Source organism: Condylura cristata, unplaced genomic scaffold (genome assembly GCF_000260355.1).
Source record: "Condylura cristata isolate star-nosed mole 26May11 unplaced genomic scaffold, ConCri1.0 scaffold00021, whole genome shotgun sequence".
NCBI lineage: Eukaryota > Metazoa > Chordata > Mammalia > Eulipotyphla > Talpidae > Condylura > Condylura cristata.
The window spans coordinates 4,515,303-4,535,424 of record NW_004567122.1 but is presented as its reverse complement, the minus strand read 5'-3'; the positions used below and the strand labels follow the sequence as shown (position 1 = coordinate 4,535,424).

Below are 20,122 nucleotides of genomic sequence, written 5' to 3'. Positions count from 1 at the left end.
CCTCTACAAATTTGATAAATGGTGAGAGTAACAATTGTCTTTTATTTTTCTTTGTTTCCCTATCACCTGCCTTCCTTCTAAAGACAATGGAATTCGATACATTTGTCCCAGAAAGGTGGTATCGTTTTAAACAGAAGTTGTTCATTGTACTCTTTTTTTTTTAAGATTTTATTTAATTCTTTTTATGTAGAAGAAAAACTGGGGTGTAGGCGCCAGAGGGGCAGGGTGAGAGGATTCACCAGAGACAGAGTGGGGAGCATAGCAGACGGATCTATTGGGGAGCAGCAGGTGAGACAGGAGAGGTCTGAGGTCTGCTGCATCATATGTGGGTTAGCTCCCTGGCCCAGGATCAATCTCAGACCCCCACAGTGGGCCATTGTGGTGATAACTGTGAGACTTAACCCCTAGGCCACCCAGGAGGCCCCCATTTTATTTTAATTGAAGAACATCAGCCACTGGCTAAATCTTCAAAGACAAACCTATACCTACATATGAGGTCAATGGATTTCTGATAGGCTAAAAGATCCATCCCTTGAAGAATTCCAATAAAGTAAATATATTCTGAAGGAAAATGACTTTCTTCTAGATGACAGAATAATGGTCTTAAAGATGTCTTCCAAGCCTGACATAAACACAGTGCCTCGGAAAACTTCATCAGGTACATGTTTAAATCACCATTTTATGACTAGGTGAATCTCCTATTTGTCCATTTTTAAACATAAGTGCTCTCCTCTGTCTGAATTTTCCTGGGCTGCTGCAACAAATACGACAAATTTGGCAACTTCAAAGAGGAAACCTGTCCCGGTGTCAGCAAATGACTCTAACAGAGAATCCATCCTTGCTTCTTGAAGGTTCTGGAGTTCCCAGTTGCCTTGTGTCTGGCAGCATACCCAGTCTCTCTCTGTCTTTGCATGTTCTTCCTGACCAGGTTTCTCATCTATGGCTCTATGTCTCTCCTTCCTAAGGGGACATCGTTGGATTCAGGGCCCATCTAAATCCCAAATGATCTCCCCTCAAGATCATTAATGTGATCATATCTACAAAGCCCTTGTTTTCAAATAAATTCACATTCACTGGTGGAATTTATAAAGAACATTTTAAGTGCCACAAATCAACCCATACACCCTTCTAAGCTGTATGGTTATTATTATGATTGGCTGAACATGAGAGAAATCTCAAAATAATAGTGGCTAATACAGTAAAAGCTTACGTGCAAATATAATATTCAGGTAAAGAAGATAATGTTCATTAGAGCCCCAAGTTGTCAGTGACCCAAACTGCTATCATCTTCTTTGGAAGAGGATGGCCTATATCCCCCAAATTTACCTCATGAACCAAGATAACTGCTCTAACTCCAGCCATCACTTCTGTATCCAGCCACCTGGAGGGTAAATTAAAAAAGAGGCACAGTTCCTTTAACAAAATTTACTGAAAACGTTTCACTCTACCACCATCTGTATGCTACTGACCAGATTTTAGTCATATGGCAAGTCCAGGAGCAAAGGAAGCTGAACATTATAGTTCTTGTCCTGTGCAATCAATTGCCCAGCTAAAATTCAAGGATTCTGTTAACTAAAGAAAAGTGGAAGATAATATTGAAAGACATCTAAACATCTCTGCCCCAATAGAAAAATAATCTCCCAGGACTGATTTTGAAGAAGTGAACCTTTTGAATCACTATGTTCAGCAGACAATCAGTCCTAGGTAGAACCTGCATTTACTCTAATCTCTGAGATAACCACACTTCTCCAATAGCGTAGACGTTCGTTTTTCATTCTTTCCTTAGAACTATCTATTTGTTTATTTGGTCCCCATGGAGTAGTGTAATGTCTCTACAAATGTTTCCAGCTCAAACTCACTGCACTTATTGACTTTACAAAAGCCTTCTCCATTCCCTTGGTTGCTAAACTGTTATTATTGAGGTACTATTGTGTGATGTTTTATTGGGGTTATTATCAAAGATGACATGAGTGAAAGGTGCCACACAAAGGGGTGTGATCCAAGTATTAAGGGGTTGCATCCCCCCAAAAAAAAGAAGTACACTTGGGGATGGGGGAGAAGACACAGCAGCATTCATTTCAGCAGGAAATGAGAAATCCATTTCACCTCTGACTGTGACAAAAACAACTATTTAACAACAACCCAAACTTAAAGCCAGGACAGGGATGACCAGGAGGCACCTAATCTGAGCTGATGGGAGAAAGCAAAGCTTCAGGAATTCCTATAATGGTGAAAATTCAGAGTGAGCCACAGACTAAGACATTAAGTAGGGGAGCTAAACGCAAATAGTATAAATGGGGTAAGTGGTAGTTGCAGCTCTAGGAAACTGACCTGGATAGAAATGACAGCAGGAAATGAGCCCCCATAAATCACCTAGAATAACTCCCTACTGGGACTAGGGAAACAAAGAAATCCAGAAATGAAAAAGACCTGGGCAGGTGAAAGACAGACAACCAGATGGGACAGAACTAGCAAGGAGAGAAGGACAGGACAGCGTCAGAGAACCCTTGTCAGGGACTGCCAGCTGAGACCATACAATATCTTCTACAGCTTCACCCTAAGGAGTAAGCAAGCAGAGGCAAGTTACCAAATAGTAAGAGGAGAAAATATGTCTCAATACCCTGATGCATGAAATTCCAGTACAACCTGCTGAGGGCACCCATTTGTAAGTGCAAGAGAGGTTAGACTTGCTCTTAAAAGGCCATATTAGGGCACTCCATGGTGACGCAGCAAATTGGAGCACTGCACTGGAAGCTAAATCGAGCTGTGGCTGCTTCAGTGGGAGTTCGATTCCCCACCCAGAGGTGACCCCCATGGTGAGTAGACCTCTCCTGACCTGCCCGCTGCTCCCCTGAGCAGTGTACTTTGTGGATCTGCCTGTTCTGCTCCCCACTCTGTCTCTGGTGAACCCCCTCTCCATCCCTCCACCTTTTGCCCCATTTCTGTATGCATAAATGAATAAGATGTTTAAAAAAAAAAAGCACCACATTAATTTCTTTATGGGACCCTGGTATGAATCTTAAAGAGTAAGATATTTTTGTGATAAGCCCCATAGCTAACTCATTTGAGACCTTCCATTTTTCTGTTCTTAGTCGTGTATCTTCTGCCCTTATCAATGAGATCATTCTTTATTACCCCCTGGCGTCTAATTAGAGAAGCAACCTTTTATTCTGAATCACCATTAAACTGAGCTCATCCAAATCTTCCATCAAGTGAAGCTCTGAACATAAGAACTCAGCCACTGGTGAGCAAATTCATGTCTTTCCAGAATGGTAGATGTTGAAAAATGTTTTCCGATGGCATTTTCTAGAAGGCAGATTGATAATCCCTAAAATACTAAAAATAAAAAAAAGCACAAGTCTCATTCTAACTAACACCAGTGTGACAATATTTAAAGAACTTTCATCTATTACTGGATCAGATATCTGAGCAACTATAGGTTAGATGATTTTTTTTAACCTCCCAGGATGTACTTTTTACTTTACAAAAAGGAGAGCAAAGTTCCCTACAAACACCAGTGAGTTTATCTGAAAATTGTAGAAGGAAGGAAATGGGAGCAAGCTCAGTGTATGCAAAGTTGTATATAAACTGCAGTGTTAAAGTCTCTGCAACAGAACACTTTCCTTGAGGAGACCTGCACTCCTGACTCACCCCAGGGCCAACTTAATTGCCAGCATTGAGAGGATTCTGTTTTATGTTCATTGCTATACACTTCATGCTATATTTCATCCACTAAGTCTTTATCTTGAGGCGCGATTTGTTTGCTGAATTTTCATTTTGCTTGCTCAGGAATAAAAATCTTCTGTTTATGATCCCTGCATGGCACACTTTTTCTCTTTCTGCCATGTGGAATTGTTAGCATCTCCTTAATACTTCTTTCAGAGGAGCATGTGGCCTTAAAGAAGGGGTGATTTGGGGTGTTCATCACTGTTGACTGACTGACAAAGTTTTAGGAAGACAAGAGAAGATGTTCGTTTAGGCAAATGGGGCTAGAGGAGGGGCGAGGTGACATCTCAGCCTTTTGCACTCTACCCGCAAACACTAAAGTGCCTACATACACACTGATGTTTACCTCAAAGGAGACCCCATCCATTCTGGCTTTACTTTTCCCTGACAATCATAAGCAGGATGGAATTCTCAAGGGTCCCCAACATGAGCTTTGAACCATAAGTAACACCAAAGAGTCAGCTCATGAACGAAGAAGATCAGCCTCATTCCCGATGCAGAGTAGGTGAGGGGACATTGCTTCCCAGGACAACCAAGTGGGCTTGTTCACACCCAGCCCTCAGCCTCCACTTTGGAATTGCGCACCCGAGGGGGAGCTTGGGGCAACAGAGCAGACGGGTATCCAGTCACTGTCTCAGCTGCTCTGAGAGCAAGTGAACAAGAAAGACAGAAAGTACCTGGATGCTCAGGACCTTGCTAGAATGGCTCCCTGGGGACCCTGGAAAAATGACTGTCACCATGCCCACACGTCACCAGGAGGCATGAGGAGTGGGACGAAGGGCTGGAAGTCAGAAGGATGGCCTCTCCTCACACCAACCGGGAGTCAGAGGTGTCTCTCCGTGAGAAGCAACAATGGTTGACATGTGTTGAGTTCCCCCTGTGCACAGAACTGCTCAGAAGACTTTATCCCATTAAGCCATTTAATCCTCACAATAAGCCTAGGAGGTAAGTAGCAGCCTCATCTCCATTTTACAGATCAGAAATCTGAGGCACAGAGACATTAAGTCATTGAATACAAGAAAAGAAAATCCTGTCCAGGTAGAAGGTCTACAGGGAGGCAAAGCAACACTGTCACTTGTACAACTTCAAGAGAAAGTCCAGCGTTGAAGGAGGAGCTTTCCTCTCTTCTATATTTAGGGTTTCTACCCAGAATACCTCAGGGGCTGTAGAACACAGCGCTGCCCAGGTAGGAAGCTGACCTTGACGCGGTCGGGCAGGAAAGACAGGGAGAAGACTTTCTCTCTCCAAAACATCTGCCTCTAGGCTGGTGAGGAACTGCGTGAAATCTCACTGAGGCCTCTCCTGGGGTGACGCATCCACAATCAACTGTAACATAAGTGCTGCTAACACAGGGTTATGATGGGTTATAATTGGCCTTTAGCTTGCAGTGTATTATTTGGGAGTTGGCCCTAGAAAACAGCCCTGAGGAAGTCAGGCAGCTCATGGGGTGCTTAGAAGAGGAGAGAGTTCTCAGGGAGGTTCTCAAAGCTGATGAGAAGAGAGCAGAGAAAAGTGGAGCAGGACCGGAGAGCTGGCAGCACAAAACAGGGGCTGTCAGTCTCTCTCCCTCCTTCACACTCTGTAGCTGATGTGACCAAGCTGTGCTTTTCTTATAAAATAATTAAATTTTCTCATAAAAGCCAGTCATTGGCTAAAAGGTGATTACTGGATAGCTAGGCTGCAAGGCCAGCACCCCCAGCTTCAGACCTCTCCTCTCCCGAGAGCTGGAAGTTCAGGGAGCACAGAAAGGAGCTGCCACCTGTGGTGTGAGGGCCTCACTGGTTTCATAGCATCAGCTCATCCCCCGTGTACTGACTTCCTGAAGCTGCTGTATCACGTTGTCACCAACTGGTGGCCTAAAACAAGAAGCAAGTACTCTCTCAGCATCTCGGAAGCCTGGCGTCAGGCACCGTGGTGCCAGAAGAGCTGCATTCCCTCCAGGATGTCTAGCGGAGACAGCGTCTTCCAGCTGCTGGCGAGCCTCTGCACTCCTTGGTTTCCTGATTTTGTGGCTAATTCCCACCACTACCATCTCTGCCCATCTTCACTTTATCTGCACTCTTGTCTACTATGTCTTCTCTTCGCTCGGCTTCAAATCCTCCTCTTCCTATTATCGGAGTCGGGGTCTACCCTGATAATTCAGGGGCATGTCATCATCTCCAGGTCTTTTAATTACATCTGCAAACACCCTTTGTAATTTTTTTTTTTCAAATAAACTGACATTCACAGGTCCCCGGTATGAGTACATGGACATCTGTGTAGAAAGCCACCATTAATCAAACCACCTGCGTTCCATCAGACACACCATCAGGTCAGCAGGCAAACACAATGGATAGTTCACTGTTTGGCACCACAGGCCCTCGCCTCAAGACCAGTAAGAAAAGGCCCTCCTTGGCGGCGCAATGGGTTAAAGTGCAGCACTGCAAAAGCTAGCTACAGCCGCTTCAATACTAGTTTGATCCCTGGCTGGGGAGCTGACTCACACGGTGCAGCAGACCTCTGCTGACCTGCCCACTGCCCCCTTCAGCAGTGTGTTACAGTAGATCTGCCTGTCCTGCTCCCCACTCTGTCTCTGGTGAATCCTCTCACCCCTGCACCTCTGGCTTATACCTCAGTTCTCTATGCATAAATGAAAAACAAAACTTTAAAAAAAAAAAAAAGAGAAAGAAAATAAAGGGTGCAGGGGGATGCCCTGCACAAGACAGGAGCACCAGATACCTGTCCCAGCCAAGCCAGCCACCGGGCACAACACAGAGGCTGATTCAGTTACATGTTCAGGGCCCAGACTTTCTTATCTATGAGTGAGGGGTTGCTGGAATGTTCTTTGACTATTCTTCCAACTTCAACATCTTACAATGCTGCAGAAAATTCCACACATATTTCAAGGCCCAGCATGCACAGCTAGAAAACAGACAAACTAATGTTATCACAGCTAGCCTTTCACTCAACAAACACATCCGAATACCTTTTATTTTTTTGGCCAGGAAAAGGAAGAGGCCACGATACATCCATAAGTAATGGCACTCACTGACACAATACCCAGAATCTCTCACTGATGTTAAAATCAACAAGCCCCCACTACATCAAACTATTTTATACAAAGTCTGTCCTGCCTAAGAGAGGGAGCTGGCATCACCAGTCCAGGCAGAGTGTCTTCTTGCTGCCAGGTATCCATTGTATTTTATTTGGGTCATTTTTTTTTTTCATTTTACCCCCTTTTGCATAATATTTTAGTGATAGTGTCTTCCCCTAATCATCCCTTACAGTCCTTTGGTCCTCTTCTTTATATATAATTTATTATATATAGAACTAGGGTACTGGCTAGAAGTGCAGGAAGTCAGAGGATTCACCAGAGACAGAGTGGAGACCAGAATAGGCAGATCGATGAAGTACACTGCTGAGGGGAACAGAAGGTGAGACAGGAGAGGTCTGCCGTGCCATGTGGGTCACCGCCCTGGCTGGGGATCGAACACAGGCCATAATAGTGATAGCTTGATAGTGCTGAGACATAACCTCTAGGCCACCAGGGAGGACCTGCAGTTTTCTTCTTTTTCAAGAAAACACATAATGACCTGCTGGACTGAGCTAATTATGCTGCCCCCCCCCTTAATTTTTGTGAAAGAAACAGATACGTAAATAAGCAGATAGAGAAAAGTAATTCAATCCAATACAACTCTGAGAGCTCACTTGAATTCATGAAGATTTCCAATCAAAAGTCTTTATCTTCATTGTTTTCAAAACTTTTAATGATAACGTAACATCAAAACATCCAGTAAACCATGTCTTTTCCTTTTCTGTGTATAGGTTTACAGATCTTACTCTGTAAGTTCTCAAACGTCACCATATACACCTGAGAAATGAATATGAGTATTTCCTTCAAAAACATTATAAAAATGGAAAATGTTTTGCGAGTTTAAGGTCAGATATGGCCACTGACAACTGCATTGGGCAAACAGGAGACAACAGATTCCAGTGGATTCCGCTAACTGCCCTCCATACCTTGTCCAGTGGGGTCCTCGCCCCTCCCCAGGCAAAACGTGTTCTTAGGGGTTTGTCCTTTTCCACCCGAGCAAATTTACGTTCTGGAAGGTGAAGCGGATCTTAGCATCAGGGTGAACTGAGTCTGACCCACAGGCTTTCTCCCCCTGCACAATGTCTCCTTGGCACAGTCCAAAGTGTGTGTACACCTCAAGGACCAATACTGGGTGTTTACGTAGTGGACATTTCGGAAAAACAAAATACTTACAAAAACTCATGCACGCTAATAACACGGAAAGTTTATGAGTTGTGAGGGAGATTAGGGGTTAAGTCTCAGTGCTATCAAGCTATCACCGTATGTTCTGAGTTCGATCCCTGGCTAGGGAGCTGATCCACAGGGTGCAATAGACCTCTCCTATCTCACACACTGCTCCCCTCAGCAGTGTACTTAGTCGATCTGCCTGTTCTGCTCCCCACTCTGTCTCTGGTGAATTTTCTCTTGCCACTCACCTCTGGCCTATACCCAAGTTCTTCCATGCATAAATAAAATTTAAAAAACTGCTGTATTCATAATATATGCTTTAATTTAGACTGTCACTAATGTGGCATTTCATTCCTCTACCTGGTATTTTTTGGTTTGGTTTTTTACAAGAAAACGTGCTTATCAGACTGTAGCCCACATCAGTTGGATATGTTCCTCACACAACAAAATACTACAGGTCAGATTTCTAGGGTCTTTCATATAAATCCATTATAAAGGCACGTAGCAAGAGATACTAGATGAAATAGAAGTTAATGTTCCTATAAAACATTATACTCACAAGGAGAATTAAATTTTTCATGTTCCGAATTTGTTGTGTTTTCAATAGTTTCGATACAGTAACATAATTAGCCATTCCTTCTGACAGAGTATTAGGATAAATGAAGAGGGATTAGCTTTACCTTCCCACGATCAAAACAATCTAGCGATTGAAAAAGGCATACATAAGACGTCATCTAAAAATATTTCGACATACGAAGGCCATGTCACTTTTTTTTTAAATTGGCCTGAGACTAGGAGGTTTTGATTAACTCTCACTAACATTATTCCAAAGAAAAGCCAGCTTCAGATAATCTATATAGTTTTTTAATTATGTGTAACTATGCCAAGGTATTCTTGGGGAGGGAAAATAAAAGCTCCCTCATAACCCTTCCTGAGAATCTTACCATGGGGACTTGACTCTTATTTAAATTAAGAGTCAATCCTTTATTAAATATATTCTAACTAGCTATTACTATTATAGGAAAATCACCTCTATGAGTGAAGAGATTAGGAGTAGGAGAGTTTGGGAGAATAAAGAGCTGGATTGCTTGTTCTTTTGCAATGCATCAACACTTGCAAGAATTCTTTGTAAAACTATAAGCACCATTTTGATATGTTAACCACTATCCTATGCTGAGTGAAGTATGCAGTGAAATTTTTACATGCTCTTAAACAAGGACCAAGAGAGTTCACCCGGGAATGAGACATCTTTGATAAATAAAAAGTGTTTAAAGAATTTATATTTGAGTTCTCTAAATGAGTCAGAGGGTTTTCCCATTTTGATTATTATTTATCCTATTCTTTATTTGTTTTTGTTGTCAAAATTATAAGCAGATAGGACTTACAGGAAATGTTGACATATAATGTATGTATATACATACATAAATATTTATATACACATTTATACAGGGTGGCCTATTTAAAATCATCATGCTTTACATGGACCTCCTATTGGGAATACTTAAACATTTATTCATTTCTCTCTATATAGAATACAGACGATGGGGGGAAGGATATATTCATAATAATGTGACTCTTTTTAAGTCTTCTGAACTAAAATGGGCTAAAAATGTAAATGAAACAAAACTTTTAAACTTAATCATTTTACTTCTAGTTAGGAGAAAAAGAGCTGATGTAACTTACTTGAAAGTTTTATGACAGGGTATTTGGATTTTCTTATATGTATGAACTCAAATGTTAAAAAGTCTGCTTACAATAAAATCCTCAAAAAATAATTTGTTGTCCATCTTCAGCATATCGTGGTGATCATGTACACTGTACAGCAACTATGGAAAAACAGTATGGAGTTTTCTCAAGAAAATAAAAAATATGGCTCTGTATAATCTCACAATTCTACTTCTGGGCTTCTGGGTACTTTTTTTTTTTAAGATTTATTTATTTATGCATACAAAACTGGAGTACAGACCAGAGGTGTGGGTTTGGGGAGAGGATTCACCAGAATCAGAGAGGGGAGCAGAACAGGCAGATAAATTGAAATACACTGCTGAGGGGAGCAGCGGGCAGGTCAGGAGAGGTCTGCTGAGCCTTGTATGTCAGCTCCCTGGCTGGGGATCAAACTTGTGTTGCGATAGCTTCATAGTGCTGTGCTTTAACCCATTGTGCCACCAGGGAGGGTCCTACTTCTGGATACTTATTCAAAGAAAACAAAAACTCTTCTGAGAAGACATATGCACCCTCTATTCATGGCAGCATTATTTATAATAAACAAGGTATGGAAACAAGTGTTTATCAGCCGGTTAATGGATAAGGAAGAGTGGTATGCAATGGATATGCAATGGAATGCGATTCTGTCATCAAAAAGAAGGAAATGTTGACATCTACAACAGCATAGGGACCTTGAGGGCATTATACTGAGTAAAGTAAGACAGATAGAAAAGACAAATGCCTTATAATCTCCTTTATATGTGGAATCTAAAAAGCAAAGGAACAAAAATACCAAATTCACATATATAGAGTGGGACAGGGAACAGGGGGGAGATTTGGATCAAAAATATCAAAGATAACAAGGAATAGACCAAAGTAGGTTCTAGACAACACTAAAGATAACAGATGGGTTAAAGCACAGCACTAGGAAGCTATCGCAGCCACTGCAGCACAAAACTTTGAAGGTCACATTGCTTTACCACAGCTTGCAACCCCAGCTCTTCTGTCCTGGCAAGCCTCCTTCCATCTGAGCTCTTTAAGTACCAAACCTGGACCTTTAAGGATCTCTCATCAGTAGCCTTACCTGTGGGAGACTCATGTGTGCTGAGTAGGAAGTCAAGTCAAATGACAGCAGTCTCAAAGCTACCCAAAGCCTCGTCTTCACCTGGCTTGAAACCCTGGGATCCCACTGAGGCAGGACCAGGCACTGGGTTATAGCTCTTCAGTGAAATGAGCCATAGAAGGGTCTGGAAATACGTACCTCCAAAAGGTATGTTTCAAGGGAAAAAAAAAAACTTAAGATAGCAACATCTATACTAAATCATAGCATTACTTATAGTACTCAAATAAAAAAAATGTACAAGAAAAAAAGAAAAAGGAAGGTAAGAACTTAAATTCATCTATAAGTAGAACAAAAGTTTTAATTTAAAATATAATGCTATTTAAATTCAATTTGAGGCCAAAAACTAAAAAGGAAACAGAAGAAAATAGTCTCTAAAGTCATTCTATGGACTATTTTACTCTACTGCTCTGTTTAACCATCTCTTTTGTTTCCTTTTTCTGTGATCATTTGCCTGTAATTAAAATATTTGGTTAGTCTTGCTTTCTCAACTCAGTTCATGTCCATAAAAGAACAAGAAATATTATTTCCATCGCCCTTAATTCAGCTGAACAAATTACTGCTGCACGAATCTGCCCAACTGCTGAATCATGTCCCGCCGCAATCCCAGACCCTGCTTCTCCCTCCCATTTCAGTACAGTCCTCGCTTGTGCTCTTTGCATTGTTCCTTCATCAGTGCTTCGACATGAAAAGCATTGTTTTCACTTTCACTGGCTTTTGTAGATCACACTTGATTTTTTGTAAATGAAAAATCAGTAGAATTGCATGAGCGCTTTGGGTGAAGGGGTGAGTAGTGGACTGTGGCAAAAAGAACAGATTTATGAAGATGCAGCCTTTATTTAACCAGACCCATTGCAGCTGGTCTGCTTGGGGAGCGGTAGGGAACACAAAATGCTCCCTCGGAAGGCACCTCTGACATGAAAGAAGAGATCCTTCCGGGGAGGATAAGGTGGTTAACCCCCTCCTCAGAAAAGGAAGAAGAAGAAGAAAAGAAAGTGAGTAAGCATCTTATTGCTTTTGAGTCATACACGACTTTCAGGGAAAACTCCAAACATTTTGCACTGTTCTCCTATTGGTCCTAAAATTAGGAACCCATACATATACTTATATTGATCGATTTCTTCTGGAAAAGATTTCTTCTGGAAAAGACTACAATGGAGCTGATTTTGGACCATTTTCAACAAGGGAACAAATGTGAAATGACTTTTGGGATTATCAGTGGCCTACTGTGATGAGTGCCATCTCTCACGCTCTTTCCTGGCTAAAATTCAGCTACCACCTACATGGATGTACTCCTGGAAGGTTCACCACACACTCTGTCCTTGGCAATTAGTCATTTTTCCCCTCAGGCCCTCCTGGTGGCACAGAGGGTTAAAGCACAGCACTAAGAAGCTAAAGCCACTTCCACATGAGTTCGATCCCTGCCTGCCCTGGAGGTGCCCACATGGCGCGGCAGACCTCTCCTGACCCACCCGCTGCTCCCCTCAGCAGTGTGCTTCATCGACCTGCCTGTTCTGCTCCCCACTCTGTCTCTGGGGAATCTTCTCACCGCCTAAGTACCTCTGGCCTGTACCCCAGTTCTCTATGCACAAATAAATAAATCTTTAAAAAACAAAAATTTCCCCTCACTGGTCTCCTGACATCGATGTACCTAAGTTTTCCTCTTCATACAGGAAGTCATCTTACTTAAAATGGCAAGTAACCTTACTACCGTCATAGAGATATAAGGAAGCAAACCAGACAGAGGTAGGTCATGACAGGTCAAATCTGTCGCTCCTTGCTCCTTTGAACTCGGCTTGGTGTAGCCCAGTAACCAGGCTCCTAACAGGTTTTTCTAGATGTCAAACCCCACTGAACTTGCATGTCCCTGTGCTGTGGATGTTCTCATTACTCAGTTGCTACCTGCATGCATCTCTTTTTAGTTCTGGATAAAATGCCTCCAACAGACCTCAACAGACACACTGCATTCTCCCTTGGAATCCTTGGAGGAAGGTGTTTATGAACTAGATTCCTGAGCGCTTCTGTCAGCCTCAGGCCACCCTGACAACCTGAGCTTCAGTGCTTCTACTGCTGAAACGTATTTCTGAACATATATTTTTTCCTAGAAAAAAAACATATATTATTTCCCAGGGCAAAATATTGGCAATTAGGGTTTTTCTCCTCTTTTTAACTAAATTATTTCTCTTTTCTCCTCTTTTTAACTAAATAATTTCTCCTTTCTCCTCTGCACAGCCTCAAAACATTTCTGACATTCTCCATCCTCTAGGTCATATACTTGCTTTTCTTGTCTCTGCATTTTCCTTTTTGAAATGTTCCACTCAGAAGTTTGTGGGGTCTTTTAGATTTATTTTTATTCATTTATGCACACAAGAATTGGGGTACAGGCCAGAGGTGCAGGGGTGAGAGGAGTCACTAGAGACAGAGTGGGGAGCAGAACAGACTAACTGAAATACACTGCTGAGGGGAGCAGCCAGGAGACAGGAGAAGTCTGCTGTATACTTCTTTTTCCCCCCAAATGGGGAAAAGTTATGGGGATCCAGTAATGATCCCAATTAGTGTACGCTGGAACATTGGACAGACGTCGACCCACTATGCCATCTAGCACCTGAGTGAACTTAAGTTGTTTCCTACTCTGTGACTCGGGTGCTGCTGGGCCAATAGGAGCTCTCACTGTCCCCATTTGTAAAATGAGCACCTACCTCATGGTGTTGGTATAAGAAATGAGTGTGACAACTAAAATAAATGTGTTTAGCACAATGGCTATATAAACCAACACTCTATAAATATTAGTTATTACATCATTACTCATTCCAATTACCAGACCCATTTTGTATGTACCAGGTTTCCTGACTTCACTTAGCTCATGACACAAATGCTATTGTTCCTTAAATGCAGAGTTCATACCTCATTAACCAGAAGCATTCTCTCAAGGCCCCAATGAAGTTTAGCACAGAAAGCTGGAAGAGCCAGAAACACTGGCAGACTTTTCTACATAGTCAAAACCAGTTCAACAATTTGTGTTTCTATAAGTTCTCACGTACCCCATCTCTTCTTCTGGCACACTTTATTAACAGCAACTTTTGCCAAAATGCATCAAAACCTAAATGCTGGGTTTGTACTACGTACGAAACACCACTGAACTAGAGAGACCTTCTGTGAGACCCCTCTGTGGCGGAAATGAAAGAGAAACTCGGACTGGGAGACCTTACCTTTCTCGGTGGCTTCACTGAACTCTGACTGGTGAAAACCAGGGGTTGACAGCCTCTGATGCTCACCCCCGCCCCGCCCCCTCCTTCATTCCTCTGACATCCCTTCCTCTAGAAAGAGGGTTTACGGAAAAGGGTCTCTTCTGAGAGAGTTGTTCCAGGTGCTGCAGACTCTCGCTACAAATTCCAAGAGAGTTTTTACAAGGTACATTTATAGGATGATGTTGAGTCAGAAATAGTTCAGGTGCCAATAATTAAATAAGAGGGAGCTTAGCTTTTAGAGTGTGACGGGGGTGCTGGTGGAAATAGCCCACTTAACCCCCAAAAGTCAAAAGGATATACATTGTAAAACATACTGCTATTACTTTCAATGATTAACTTTGTGTAAGTTCTTAAAAAGTGCTTTGCCTAGGAAGCTAAAGCTTTTTTATATTTGAAAGTCAAGATTATGCAGGCAGAAAAGGCTGTGTTAAAATTACCAGAGTAATTGAACTTGCCTACAATGAATGTAGCCCCAAACAGTGATGTCAGGTCTGGTGAGGACGAGTGTACCCTGATTCCTCATCACTAATGCCCAAAAAGACCATACAAAAACAACATGCCCTTGAACTTACGATGAAGTCAAGTCAAGGGGTTTAGCCAATTCAGGGTGTCTCTATAGCTCCAAAGTCATTATCAGAAGCTAAAAAGAAGTTTCATATAGCTACTTTGAAAGGAAACTCAGATTGGTCAGTGAACCTACATTAAAGAAAGCACTTTGTGTCTTATACTTCCCCATTACTATAAGTGAAGCTAAACCCATGGTCAGCTTTTCTTCTCATTGAGGCACCCAAGGTGTTTCTCCTTTCGAATCCCAACAACCACGTGGGCATATTTTGTCTGCCTAATTCTGTATATACTAAAAACTAGGTGGTAACAAATGAGACCATGATTTATATTCTGGGAAAATGGTCCCCAAATCATTCTTTTTGGTGGTGGTGTTACCTCTGGTCCCACAACGCTGGGCTGCCTGCTTGGAAAGCGCCTCTCATGCAGAAGACACCCAGAGCTGCCAGGAGGAGGGTCACTGAAGCTGGGGGTTCTGCTCCCTGCTGCAATCTATATACCAGCCAATTGTAGCCTTCATGCCTCCAAATGATTTACAGCTTGGTAAAGAACAGAGATGGAGATGCTGTGGGCACAAGTGGGCACATGTTCAAACTGCATTGAGAAAGCAGAGAGAGAATGGTATCCAAGTTAAAACCAGGCAGGCATTTCAGATTTCAAGAGAGGAGCAGAAAGGGAACATCTGTTGGCTCCCCTGGGCGTGAGGGCAGCCTGTGTGAGCCTTCATATCTCTGAGTGTGTGCAGTAGGCAGAGGGCGGAGCCTTCCATCCTCAAATCTAAAAAGATTGAGAGATTTGGGAAGGCCCATATGTGCCAAAGGTCAGAGGGATCAATAGGCAGACCCTACCATGGGAAAGGGGTCAGGAGACTGCTTGCTACAGAAATCTGCTGCAAAATGGAAGCCAAGGAGAGGTAAGGTAAGGAAGTTTCTGAATGATTAAAAAGTTAAGTATAAGCAAACTCAGTTGCCGTGGGGGAAGGAGGAGGGTGGAGGCGATTAAAAAAAAAAAAAAAAGGCAGTTGATGTGGTAATTAAGAATTTGGTGTGGGGAGAGCCTGGGCAGGTCACCTCCTTTCTCAGATCAGAGACCCATCAGAAATTCTTTCAAGTGTCCTTCTGCGTCGCCAAAGATGTCAACAGCAAATCAATACGTGCTTGAAATGAAAGGGGATGTTGGCGAGCCCCCAGGCTACAGATTTCCCCGCCGCCAGCCTTTTCTGAACTCCTAGCGTGCCTTTGCACCGCCTCTCTTAAGAAGAGCTACCTTTTATTCCTATTCTCAGGACGAAGGTAAGTGCTCAGTTAGCATATCTATTAAAAGTCGGCTCGAGTTTCAGCTCTCCTCGCGAGCGGAGGGTGCGCAGCCGCCGGCCCTGCCAGCCCGACGGGCTCTGGGAGAAGGTTGTTCTGGCCGCCCGCGGGGCCACACACCTCCGGCCTGGCCCAGCTCGCCCAAGCTTTAGCGCTAAAGGTCTCGGCCCCAGCACAGGGCCTGAGCGACCGCGGACACCCGAGCGCTCCTTGCTCCCCACTTAACTTGCAAACGAACACAAAAAGCCTGACAGCAGAAAGACCAGAGCCCCTAAATTAAAGGTTCTGAGTTCCAAACCTTGGTTTCTTCCCCTCCCACGATCCATCCTCCCCCTGATATGTCTTGATTTAACAATCTTTCCAGAGCCCAGCATCCCAAGGACGGTTTAATTAGCCAATTCATTAGTGAGTCAATACAGACATTTATATATTCTTTTAGCTCAAGTGGTTAAATACTAATTTCGAAATGATTATAAAACACCGGAATAAGCGAGGCAGAGTCGTTTTAATTTATATGCAAATCAATTGGTTCATCTTAAATGTCTTTTTAAAAAAAAACAATTATTGTTTTGTACCATCGGAGGTTTGGATCAAACATTCTGAATTGACAATTCGGAAACAAGACTTGCACTGAGAAGAAAATTTAGAACAGCCAACAAATCAATAATGTTTGAGGCAGTTAAACATCTCTAGTCACTGGTATTTACATACTTGCTTGTTGTCAGATAAGGAGCTGAGGAAATTGCTTGCCAGGGTTGAGATCGTACTCCAGAGTGAAGAAAGTAAATGGTAGCACACAACCTCCCAGACTGGCCCTGCAATAATGCTGCGCCCTTCCCCAAAGCCTGACTCGTGGGTGAAAGCGCGTTGGCGGCCGGTCACTTCGGCTTGGACCATGAACTCGTGTGTCTTCCCTGAGCCTCGCCATTCGATTCTTATTCTAAAACTTCTGTCACTTCAAAATATTAGAAGGAAGGCGAAAATTCAGGTTCACACCAGAAATTATCTGAACCCATTTACCTAGCTCCACTCTTCCTACACTGATTTTGTGGCTCTATTTTATTTCCTGCGTCCCCAACCCCCACCCCAGATATTAAATCAGATAACTGAAAAAGGACTGGCTGGGGGAAGGGTCCAGTGCCCTGGTTTACTGGAAGGCAATTTCTTTAGACACAGTTCAAAAATCTGGAAAAGTCAAAAGGGTACCTACTTCCTGAGAAGGAAAAAAACGCTCAGCTATTCTAGAACAGTGAGTCTCACCAGGGATTACCAGAAGATCCACACCCGAGTTGTTTATGTAAAACTGTAACATCCTTGAAATTCACAGATACCTAAGGTCAGTGTCTTCCCACCCCGGCTCCCAGCCCAGGGATCTGGCCGGTAAGGAACTGCTACCTTTGATGCTACAATCTTGTTTACATCTGCAGGGCAGGGGATTGCTCGCTGGGCTTGGGCGCTCCCTCCACCCCCTTCTAATTTGAAGTAATCGGAATCTAAATACAATTGCCACGGCCCACACTCCCATTCCTGCTTTGACGAGGGAAAAACCTGAAATCCACGACTTAAATCAGCTCGGTGGTTTATGTAGCCTCCAGCACCCTGCCTCTCCGCTGAACGCCTAATGTATTCCCTGGTGGTTCTGGGCATTAATTAGTTGTTTAATAGGAGTATGACTAAAAATGTAAAAGAAGGATTAGGAGCGTGAAACGTATGTCCAGCTCCTTCCACACACTCGAGGGGGGAATGAGAATCATTCTGTATCTTCTGTTTCTCCTGGAGCCATTTGCATTTCCCACCAGCTGCTCACTTCAGCTGCACTGGCGCTGGGCGAGGCGAGGACCCAAAAGCTCGGCTCGGTGTCTGCAGCGTTCGGGACTGGGGTTAACTAGCTCCTGGCGGCGAGACTCCAGACAGAAGGGGGCGAGGGAAACGTGAGCTTTCTGGAGCCCCTACACCCCAGCCTTGGTTTGCAAAGCCGGGAGTCCTGAAGGGGGGGGGTAGGGAGGCACGCGCAAATCTGCGCGTCTCTTCGGCGCGGTTGCCTTTCTCTTTCCCTTGTCTCTCAGCGCATCTCTGAATCTTCCTGTCTCTGACTTTCGCACTCTTTTCCTACTTTTCCGAGAGATCTGCCCATCCTTGCCATCGGCTGAGGGTGAGGCCGGTCTGCTACCAGTTTCTCTTTATCTGTAAAATAATGGGGGGAGGGAACGCGGGGCGGGGTGGGGAAGCACATAAACCCATTGCTCTACAGGGCGGAGAGGGCGCAAACATCGCTGATGTGCAGAGCAGAAAATGTATTCTTCGGATTACATTTTCCAGGGTGCTGTGATTTTAGATTTCACTTGTGCAACTTGTTGGAAAAATCTGATTTTCTTGCCTCAGCAAGATTTCAGCAACCAGAAACAAAAATTGTCAGAGACGAAAGGGAAATAAAAATAAAACCAGCACGTGGATGTTTTCCCCTTATTTCTCTCTCTCTCTCTTTCTCTCTCTCTCTCTCTTTCTCCCTTGGGTTTCCACCGGGTAAAGAGAGAAAGTTTGAGTTTTCACGGATGTTATGCGGAGGTTAGAAATGGCTTAAAAATGTAGATCTCTCATCGGTTTTCTTCGTGGCTGAAGAGGCTAACCCTTTCCATAAAATGAGTCCATCTGTCGACTGTTAGCTATTTCAAAGTGAGGGGATTTAGCACTCAAAACAAATTGAGCAAGTTTGTTTGCCTGTTTTTACTGCTAACTCAAATGAATTCAAAACACGGAGTAATTCAAGAAAACACATAACATGTTCCAGACAGTCCCCAAATGTAGGGGAATCAACGCACCTAGATGTGGCCTGCGTTATTTTAAACACCAGACCTTCAAACTGTGTAATGTTGTACACGCGTGAACCCGACAAGGCATTTTATTTTCCTGCAATTTTGTGAATAGTGCATTATGATCCAGAAAGAGCAATCCACCGTCTAGCTGGAACTTCATTCTCTATGGAGGACCAGAGAGGAGAAGAGTTTTTTTCACCTGCGGGCCTGCCTGACTTTCGCTTCTGTGCAAAAAATTAACACCGGTGGGAAAACCCAACCTTGCCCAAGACATACATTAGCTGGATGCCCTTGAGAATGAAAGAACTTTGTCCAACATGTCTGGCATCAGCCTTCGCACCTAGTCTTCCAGGCGAATCATATTTATAGTCCTTCCACCCAAAGGCAGACAGACAGAGCAAAAATACCCTGCTGGTTACCAAAATACACGCCCTCGCTGGAGTCAAGAAATCGGACATCAGGGTGTAGAAGCAGGGCACAGTTTTCGAGTGAGAACGACCCTTCTATCTTCACATGTTCTTCGATTTTTAGGAGCCAGTGTGGATTTGAGAGTAGCTTCCTCTCCCACCCCCACCACCATCCCGTGCAATTTAATACCAAGCTCGCCAGCAACCTTAACCTCGTCATTTTAAAAAATGAGATATCCGTGACCCGGGGTGAACTTGTTGAGTGTAGGTACAGCAGAGGAAATTCTAGACTCTACAAACGGCCGAGCCGTGTCTAGCGCAACCCCTCGGTGTACACCGCTGGCGAGGGCGCGGCTGTGCCCACCTGCGCGCGACACCCGGTGCAGGGCGCTTGGTCCACTCGCCTTGACCTCCAGCGCGGAGTCCCGGCCGGTCGGTCGAGTTGGGCCAAGCGTCCTGGCCTTCCCTGGCAGCCCAGACTCGCTCGCTCCTGACAGTCGCCCTCCCACTCCCGCCCCCAACCTCCGCTCACCCCACTTTTCTAAAGGTCTCCTCGGTCATCCTCTCCCGCCCCCACCGACCGTCACTCCTGCCTCCAGTCCTTCCCTCTCCCTACCCCCTGCCGCCACCACACATACCCCCCCACCCTGTTCTGCCACCTCTCCCCTCGACCCTGCTGGCCAGAAAGAAGGTCACTGGCAAGCACACTCGTACTCACACCCCACTCGCCTCGCCCCAAAGAAATCCAGGCACACTGTCCTTTGTTCCATTTCTTGGACCAATTGCCCCTTGCCTTCCTCCCCGCCCGTCCTGAGGGCGCAGTCGGCCTCCCGCACGACCCGGCCTCCCCCCTCTGATTTATTAGAGCCCCGGGCTTGGCAGAGTCCTCTTTCTTCTCCTCCATCCCGTCCTCCCCGCCCGCTCTCCTTCCCTCCGAGGCTGAACGCGCGCCTCCGCTCAGCCGGCTCCGGGCTCTGCGCCCTGCCC

At 44.2% G+C, this 20,122-nt stretch overlaps 1 protein-coding gene across 1 annotated transcript in view; it reads left to right on the top strand.

Annotated features, from left to right (window-relative positions):
* Nucleotides 1-15,308: 15,308 nt before the first annotated feature.
* The window catches only part of PITX2 (paired-like homeodomain 2), a 24,547-nt gene continuing 19,733 nt past the window's right edge, over nt 15,309-20,122 (top strand). The window contains exon 1 of the mRNA XM_004686613.1: nt 15,309-15,515. The gene's annotated coding sequence lies outside the window, so the exon portion shown is untranslated. The remainder of the gene's footprint in view (nt 15,516-20,122) is intronic.